The sequence below is a fragment of the Empidonax traillii genome, unplaced genomic scaffold (genome assembly GCF_003031625.1).
Source record: "Empidonax traillii isolate 1590-97213 ecotype Southwest subspecies unplaced genomic scaffold, ASM303162v1 scaffold826:size277384, whole genome shotgun sequence".
NCBI lineage: Eukaryota > Metazoa > Chordata > Aves > Passeriformes > Tyrannidae > Empidonax > Empidonax traillii.
Window position 1 is genome coordinate 226,270 of NW_020956019.1, and position 9,827 is coordinate 236,096.

Genomic DNA, 9,827 nt, shown 5'->3' on the forward strand with positions numbered 1-9,827 from the left:
TGGGAAAGTGCTTCAGTGGGTGCTGGGCTCTGTGCTGGCTTACAGGGCACAATCCCTAAAGCTGATGCACGGGAGGCAATTGGGATAGGAGAGTTCTGTCAGCACTGCCATCAGTGGGAATATTCAGGAACTGAAAGCATGGCTGGAACTGGTTTTAAGTGGCCTTCACTAGCACATCTGTGAATCTGGAATTTGGAATGATCACACAGGTTCTTGTCTCCCTAAATGCAGTTTAGAGATGAGAATAAATCCATTGGACTTTGAAGTTAAGCATGTACATCAGTGTTGCTTGGCCATGACTACTTGGTTTTAAGTAGAGATAGAGCATATAGAACATAAAGACAGCTGTCATATTTGTAAACATGCATATAAAATCAGGTATTTGACTGCAGACTTTGTTGGTGGCTTGTTTAAAAATATTTTAATTACAACTTTCTCAGTGATGTACAGTTAGATGAATCAGGATCCCTCAGCAAAATTTTTATAATGTGTTGGTTGTGCCATATGTTTTGGGAGCAGACAGGGCAGACAACTACTTTACGATGTTAATTGTTAGTAGTCCTAATAGTCTGGAGCTTGAAATAGCTCCAACTTTCTATGAATAACTCACTCTCTTGGATCCTGGAGTGCCTCCTGCAGAGGAAAGCGTTTGCTCTGGGGAAACACAGATCTAGCCACGGCTCTGAAATCGGGGGCACATGTGTCTGCAGTGAGCTCCCAGGTCTTTTCTTGCATGGGAGCCACTGCTGCAAGAGCTGACAAGTTTGGTGTGAATTTGCACTGTTTCTTCAGTTCCCCAGGCATATCCTTGAAGTCGTGTTCCGGTCAATGTAGTGGGCAAGTATCATTTGCGAAGCGAACCAAAAACTGAGAAGGAAGAAGATATCATCCGGTCACTTGGGACCCTTCTCAGGAAACTAAGCACAAGAATAGGGCACATGAAGATAAGTCTGGGGCTTGAAAGTGCAGAGGTGATGGCCTGAAATGCCTGTGTGACTCTGTGGCCAAATCAGGACAGATTTTATTTGCAAAAATCTAGGTATTGATATTCTGAATAAAAGGACTATACATCAAAAAGCTCCTCTTTGAAAACATTAATGTGGTGTAAATTCTGAGGGAGGTGTTCTCATTCATTTACCCATGCATGAAGGCTGTGCTTTCTCAGTTTCTTTTAGCATTGCAAGGTGTGCAGCTGATGAGTCCCAGTTATTGAAAGACCCGCCTGAGTTGGGCAGACCAGCCTCAGTTCAGTGTCAGCTTTATAATTTTGGTGGGCTGACAGATCTCTCCATGGCAGTGGCCCTTGAAACGCAGATTATTAGAAGACAGCAGTGTCATTTTACCCTCCTGTGTGCATGTGACCAGACCTGGATTTTGTGTGGCCACAGGCAGAGGCGGGTGCAGAGACAGGAGACGCCAGCGCGATGCTCAGCTGGTGTCATGCCATGGCCCGGTTTGTCTGCCAGCGCTCGGAGCTGCTCCAAGGGCAGGTAGAGCTGGTGCCATGGCATGGGAACCTGTGCCAGGGATGGAGGTGTTTGGCAGGGCTGTGATTATGTTCTCACCGGGCATTCTTTGCTTTTGTGTCATGTAACTGGTGTGCCTCAGCAGAGGCTGAACCTCCTCCCGATCCTGACCAGCCAGGTAATGGGCATGCCCTCAGAGGGGATGAGGAAGGATCAGAAGGGGTTGCAGAAGGATAAGCGGCTTTCTGCTGTCAGCTGAGTTTTTCTGGGTTAATCAGTGAGGTGGATGCATTTTGCAGCTCGTCACATGCCTTCCCCTTTCTCAGGGACTGCTCAGCTTACTTGAGAGGAGAGGTTAGTCGGGAGAAGTTAATTGGCTTTTTTCTCGTGACAGCTACTCAGTAAAGTTTGCCTTTTTGATTTTGGCCATGTTTCAAATTAGAGGTGAAATTAGGAAACGGCATCTCTTTAAGAATTTATAGGTGTATTTTGTCAAGGTTGAGTAGGAAATCCTTGAGTTTATTTGTCCCTTTTAGAAACAAATATTGACTGTTAGACCTCTTTTAAAAGTTTTTGATCCACAGTTTTTCTTTTGAAAGCTGGTCTTGGTAAAGTATTGTGGGGAAAACAAAGAAAAAGTTTGAAAAAACCAAACTTTTTTAACAGCTTTGATAAAGTGTTCACTCATTTCGGTTTGCATGGGGAAAAAAAGGGATGTGTTTTCTTAAAAAGGAAACATTTTTTTTTGACTTTCCAAAATTTTGCTAAAAGAGCAACATTTTCTTGATCCTGCAGTGTTTTTTTAGTTTGTGGAGTTTTTTTCCATTCCATCATATCTATTTTTAATGTTAGTGCTTAGGGGCTGTACAAAACTAAAAATAGTTAGAGAGCATCTTTATTTCCTTTTTTTTTTTCTTTTTGTATTTTTTTTTCCTCTCACTGATCAAAATTGCAAGCAGGTTCACTGTAGGGATGCTGGAAATCCTGGCTGTTTTGGTGATGGGAGTGAGGGTCATCAGGTGTCTCTGCAGCCATTAAACCTGGGGCAGCTGTGGATTGCCAGCCTTCTGGTGGGTGAGCTGGGATGGCTGCTTTTGTCTGGAGCTGGAGAGTGAAGGATGCCACGATGTTATGTCTGGGGTGACATGCACTTCATAAGGTTTTTCTATGAGTGGGGGTCCCACTGCCACAGCCAGACACTCCCTGTGGGGTGATGTTAGGAAATGTGTAGGGACCCTTGACACAAGAGTCAGATGCCCATGAGGTCTCTGAGAGCATCACAGCTGCCAGTGCCCGACCTGGTCCCAGCCACAGCCCCAGGCCAGTTTGGGGTAGATGGTGGTATAGGTACTGGCAGAAGGAAAGCTGTCATGGGGCTCCTCTACACTGTCCAGCCCCTCTTAAAATAGGGCAGGGGAGCCCTTGGATGGTCATTGCAGGGGGCAGAGTGGGACACAGGGAAAGTGCCAAGTGGTGGGTTGCTGCAGGAAGACTCGGGCTGCACCTGCAGCCTGGCTAATGCCACTGTTCCAGTGGCCAGTGCTCTGCTTATGAGCTGGAGCATGACTCCATATCCTGATGAGGAGACAGTGCCATTTCTCCTGGTTACTTTACCTTAAATACCACCAAGGGCTAGGTACTGCCCTTGTTTCCACAGTGCTGCTTTAAGAGAATGAGTAATTGGTCTGCTCCTCATTTGGGAAATGGGAGTTTAAAGCAAGCCCTACATTTCCACTGGAGTTAGATTTGAAGCAGTCTGGTGGTTTTTATTTTTTTTTCAATGTGAATTGCCGTGTTTGACTGTGTGACACTCTGTCATGTCAGAAGGGATTTGTTTACCCCTGTTGGACTCATTGGCTCTGTCAGCAGAGCTCACTGTTACCGAGTGGGGGAAACAGGCGCTGGGATATATAGGTCCTACAGAAATTCTGCAAATGTGGTGTTTGATTTAAAAACCAAACTGAACCTGATGTTTCAGATCTGGAGGACTGTTTCTATCCAATTATAGCACTGCAAGTAACACATTTTGATCTTTAAAACCTTGGCAATGTCCCTCCAGATCTATATTTTCTTTGAAAAAATAGTGCCTGAAATATTTCTGCAGCAACAGTTCAGGCACAAATTTGCTTTTGTCAGTGATGTCTGCTCAAGTAATCATGACAGTTTCATACTGTTTTCCTTGAAAGGGCTGTATCTGTCAGATGCTAAGCCTTACAAAATATTGCCTGCTGGAAAAGTGTGTTATGTGCAGATTTATGCAGGGCAACTCACCAAGTGAAATTTCTGTGGCAGGGGATGAATTCAAGTGGGTCTTGTCCTTAGATGTTTGAATAAGAATTTGAATCTGTTTTCTGACAAGTTTGGCCTAACCCCCCCTCCCTCCCCAAATACTGCAAAAGTATGACTTGGGCATGTGATAGGAATAAAGCAAATTATGCTTTATGCTAAATGCAGAATTAAGTTGGATGGCCCAGTAGCTGCCACATGGAAGTGGATACACATAGCACAGATGTGAGCCATGCCCGTGCATGTCAGCAGCTGTGATCCAGAGGAGCACCCAGGTCATACTGTTTAATTCCATGGACCAAGGGGACCAGAGGTACTGAACAAGGAGGCTTTCAGCAGTTGATCAGTGCTACGGGTATTCGTGTGTGCTGTGCTGTGCTGTGCCTTGGGTGTTCGCTAGTGCCTGATGAACAGTGCAGGAGCTCATTTTGGTAGCTGTGCCTCTGATAAGGCATCAGTGTGCTGTCATCCCATGCTCGTGCTATTTTCTGGTGATGAATGACAATGAGAAGGATCTGTTTGGGTTTGATCCCTTTCCAGAGCATTGCAGTGAGCGCAGCTTTGAGCCTGCTGGTGAATGCAGGCCATTGTATTCAGCTGGTGCTCTGTGGAGTGAAGGTGTTCCTCTGCGCTGCATGGGTTGCTGGTGGGAGAGTGGATTTAATTTTCAGACCAGTGACCCCAGTCTTTACACCTCTGCCATAGTGGAGAAAAGTGTTACAACATGAATCAACTCTGTACCAGTGGTTTTGGGCAATCCTCTTTGATGGCCATCAGGGAGGGCTTCTTTTGCATTCCTTCCCTATGGAAGTACCCTAATGTGAAGTATTTCTCAGCAGAGGTTTCTGCAGCTCCACGAGGAATTTGGAAGATGGAATGGTATGTCTTTGTACAGCACGGGAATCCCAGTCAGTGACAACACTGTGTGTCACTACAGTGATAAACTCCTAGTACCACATCTTGGTTGCACCAGGTTTTTCAAGACCAGAGGAGATCGTTATGGGCATTTGGTCAGACTTGAACATAAAAAGGATTGTGGGATTTCGTGTAATGTTTTCCACATTCAGCTCAACAAGCTAAAGCTGAAACTTCCAGCTAACTTTTGGAAGCTAGTGCTTCCAAAAGGCATTCAGCTTTTGCAGAACGAATAAAATCCTGCCCCAGTTTGAAGTCATTGACAAAAGTATCATTTGCTTCAGTGGTGCCAGAATTTCCAACTAAGCTTCCAAGTGACCCCGAATTTACCACTTCTCTTATTCCAGTCTAATTATGCTCAAGTAAAAATTTGCTTTACTGGGGACAGTAAGGCAAACAAGATGTGATTGTTGTTCTCTTTTAAGCTCCCTACACAAGAAGTGCTTTTTTAAGCTGCACTAGCTGTGTTGTTTTCACTGGGCACTATGATTGTATGTGTTCTTCACATATTTCTTAGCTTTTACCTTTCCTCAAATGTACAGGGTTTTATTTTTCAGGATACTTGAAGAAGGCAAGTCCCAAAGACAGGGGTGTGCAATCCAGCAAGAATAAAGTATATGTAGATGGGTATAGGGTGAGGGATATATCCAGCTAGCTGCAGTGTGCAAGGTTTAACTAACAAAATGAAGCAACAACACATTTCTAAATGTGGACTCTAATGCTGTAGCTGCATTATGTTGTTTATCTATAAACTTACATGAGACATATGTTATTTTAGCACTATTATATTACTAGTTTATAAAGCCATATTTAAAATTGTACACTTAATTGTAACATAACTTTAAATTGTGCACTGTGTTGATCTATGTACATATATATGAAAATCTGTATATTTTGTCTTTATGCTGTATGTCATTGGTGTGTAAATTACAACTAATGGATGTAAAATACCTGTCTGGTTCATGTCCTTATTCTTTGTCTGTGCTTTTTGTAGAGCTGTGAACAGCTGAGAGGTGCTCTCTTCGGAGTGGGGAGTGCATGAAACTTTAGTGGCCGTTGAGTTAAACCCTCATCTCCCCAAGCAAATAATTTAGCCACCAGCATTGCTTGGATGGAGTCATTCTGTCACTGATCCCCTCTCCCACTGACACTGAAAGAAGGATTTCAGGGGCTAGCACAAGAGGGAGGACTGCACATAAACTTGGGTGTGAGGAGAGGCCCCTTCTCCCCTGACTCTGTTTTTTGGCTACTGTTGCCAATGTGAAAAAAAGTAATCCTGAGGTGGTCACTGTCAGGATAATACCACATAATCTTTAAGGTCTTACCTCAGAGCCCTTGTAATGGCTAGTTTCACTGTACAGTGTTATTTTTGAACATTTTCAGCAAGTGCAAGTCCTTAGCCAGGCTTAGTGTGCTGCCCTGAATGCAGCATAGGGGCTGCGCAGTGGGAGATGTGACCTTGCTGGAAGAAATCCGGGACAACAGCATTCAGGTGACAAAGGTGCAAGACTACACACAGGTGCTTTCAGACCCTGCAGAGGCTTGACATCAAGTCCAACTTTGTAAGTTGATGGTGTCAGTGTTGCAAGTGCACTTCACCTACCTAAACTTAAAAAAAAAAAAAGAAAGAAAGACAAAGAAAAGGACAGACCCAAACCTTCCAAACCTGTAGGACCATTCTGAAGAGATTTTTAGCTTTTTTCAGTGCCTTGAAGTTTTACGGCTGGTGAGGTTGTTGATAGGCTTTTTTCTATGAAAGCTAGAAATTTCAATTCATTTAATAAACATCTAGATTGAAATACAGGATTTGAAACATTTAATATTGCAAGGTCAGAAGAACTGGCAGCCAAAGTTGAGGGTCCTGTCAAGATCAGGTCTCTCTCTTCCAGTGAACTTCTGCCTTGGTGAAATACTCACAAACTTTGTTTATCCCACAGTCCCAAAAACTTAAAATTAGGGCATTGAGAAATATTCTGGATGTTGCACGGTAGTTCTGGGCCATGTGGGCACATGGAGCTCTTTACTGCAGCCTTACCAGTGGAAATTTGGTAAATCATAGTAACTGGTGATAAGCCTGATCTTTTTTTCGGACAGTGCTGCCAAAAAGGTGAAGGTGAGTTTCTGTCTTTTCCATTTGAAGAGATGTAGGCGTGTGGTCCAGGAGTGTCCCAGGACAGCATTCCCTAAGGGAACTTCCCAGATAAGCTGATCAAGGAAACTTCAGGCTTTAACACAGAGTACTCCAAGGTTAGACCAGAGTTCCATTACCTGTATAGTTTTAATGCCAGCTCTTTTTGAATAACAATATTGAGTGCAGATTTCAGTTCTTTCTCTCTTACTATTTTTTTTTTCCTTAAGACCTCTGTCTCATCTGGTGCAGGGGGTAGAGAGACTGGTGAATTAATGATGAGCTGGTGTGGATTTCATTTGAAGTGTGACCCCCTCACTCCCCCCCCAAGCCTTATTTACTGCACAGGATTCAAGTCCTACAATGGAAACAGAATGATTAATTTCCTCATGAGCTTCTCTGTGGCAGTCGTGGTTTCTGGGTGCTTCAAAAATGCTAACAAGTTTACAGATGCAGTAATAGATAAGAGTAGATAGATAGAGTTGTCAAGAGCCTTGAAACTAAGTGCAAGAAACTGGAATTTGATAAAAGAAGAGCCAGTGGGTGGGCTCAAAGAAAGAAGAAAAGACAAGCAAGCAATAGGCATCAAAGAGATTCTTAGCAGATGCACTTTGTGTGGGTTAGAGGGTCTTAGAGTAAGTGCTGATTACTCTAGAGTGGACGCTGAGGGTGTAAAATAAAGCCTTTTTTGTGAAAACAGGGAGGAAATTATTCAAAGGAGAAATGTGATACAGAAATAATAACATTGGGAGAGAGGAGGCATGGGCTATCACCAGGCAGAATTTTTATTGTCCTTCACAGTAGAATCTGCAGCAGCTAAGGGTGTGCTGACCTTACAGACAGCAGTGAAAGAAACTGAATTTTCTGTGCCCAGGCATGAAGGCTTTGAGGTTGGGCCGTGGTTTGCCATCATTTTGAAGGCAGCATTTGTTTGAGATCCACCTGAAACACAGTTTTTATCTAATAAGCAGCTTTGATTTATCAGCTACATCTATGCATAGAGAAATTGCCATAATTTCACATGCAGTGATTCACTGTGACAAAGAAAACCATAATTACTCAGGGTGCAAACTTCACTGCATGCTAATGTGGCTCTTGTCAGCGTGGCTTCTCAGCACTGCGAGTTCAGCATCGCAGAAATAGCCTGTGGAGCAGGGAAAGGTGATTGCTCCCAGGAGGATCTGAAGTACTTGGAGGTGGAGCAGTGTGCTCATGGTTGCTTGGGAGACCTAACACTGAACATAGGAAAGGTTCCCTCTACCCCAGCCTTTTTCTGTGCCCAGCCCTATTTTTGGTCCCGCTGCTGAAGATCATCAGTGATTCACTGTCACACAATGATTCAGAGAGGGAAAATGCTAAGGTTTGCTGATGAAGAAAGCATCACTGTGAAAGCAGGTGGTTCCCAAATGTGTGCATGTTTTGATAAAGCAGGGGGTGAAGTTTGTGCCTCCTCTCTCCTGAGTTGTTGTGCAAGTTGTGAACAGCCCATGCTTTTCCTCTCACAGCTCCAGAAACCTTTCCTGTAATATTTCAACTGTAAAATACTGTCACAAATTTTAAAGGTAGATTATCTGCCTTCCCAGGCTTAGTGCTATTTGAATAGTAAATATTCTCCTAGCTATTTCTGAAAGCCAATGCCAGCCCCGCTATTCCCATAAAATAATTCAAAATATTGCAATTATTTTAATCTATGTGTCTTAAAAAATGTTAGTTGGGATTTCATTATAACTCATAATCAGCTACCAAATCCTGCAGAATAACAAAGGATTGTAAAAGTATAAGGATGATATGAAGAATTTCTAGCTGCTGTAACTATTGTTAGTTATTTGCCTTCTGCTGTGATGGCAAAAAACCAAACCTTAACCCAAGAGGAGAAAAAAGCATCTCTGTCTGATACACCATTTATATAGGCATGGTTACATCTGGAACCCACTTGGGGCATCAGAATGAATAGCAATCTTTTTAAAGCCTGCTTGCTGAAGTGGTTCACAAAATCAAATCCCTTAGAAAAGCTGTTATAAGAAGTCTTCAGGTTTTTATTGAAAGCCATGAAAATATTGGTACTTTTACAGTAAGCCTAAAAATATGACAAACAAGAATGAATGGTATTGATTGCAAACTAATCTCTCTGTGGTTTGGGAGCTGGATAACAAGATGCATAAAAATCAAGAGCTTCATAATGATTTGCCTTGTCTATTATTATATATACATTTTAATCCATACACAGATTTCAGAAAGTTTTGGAAACATGAATCACCTGAACCAAATAGCATCAGACAATGTCATAAAGGACCATGTATGTGATATATGCTGGCAAACAGCCATGACTGGTGAGGGAAAAAGAGCAAGAAATGGGGTAAACCAGAAGCTTTGAATAGGAGGATGATAGTAGAAGACAAGCAATCATTTTACACATGCAAACCTAATGGTTATTACATTAAAATTTTACCGAGAATAAATGCAAAACTTCATGGGGTAGAAGGGGTATGAGATCCACAGGAGGATGTCTCTGTCTGTCTTATTTAACACAACGATACCTGACAACAGAGATCAAGTGGCTGCAGCAGGCAAGTTCCCGCTCACAGATTCTGTATGAAGCAGCTTGCTTTATTGCTATGATGGTTCAGGCTGTTTTGAAGTAGCTGCTGCAGGCAAAGAGGCCAGCTAGATTTTGTGATAAACTTTTACCAGTCTTAATCAGTCTCTGAAGCTTGGTGGCATCTTGTAGGCTATCAGTTTAGCTTAGAGTGTTTCCCATGCTAATAAGGTGAGAAACTTCTGGATTTGCTGCTGACATCTGAGGTTTCTTTTTAGCGTGAGGAGTAAACATTAGTAGATTCTTTTACTTGCACAAATCTAAATGCATACTTGTCTCATCAAACTGTAAGTCAGGAAGAGGTTCATTCATCATCTAAATTAAACGGTTTCTACAGACATCTTGTATTCTACTGGCTTTTGATGGCTGAGGAGATGGGAAGAGGGAAAAGAAACGGGTGAGTAAGGAAATAATAAATAAAATACTTAATATTCAG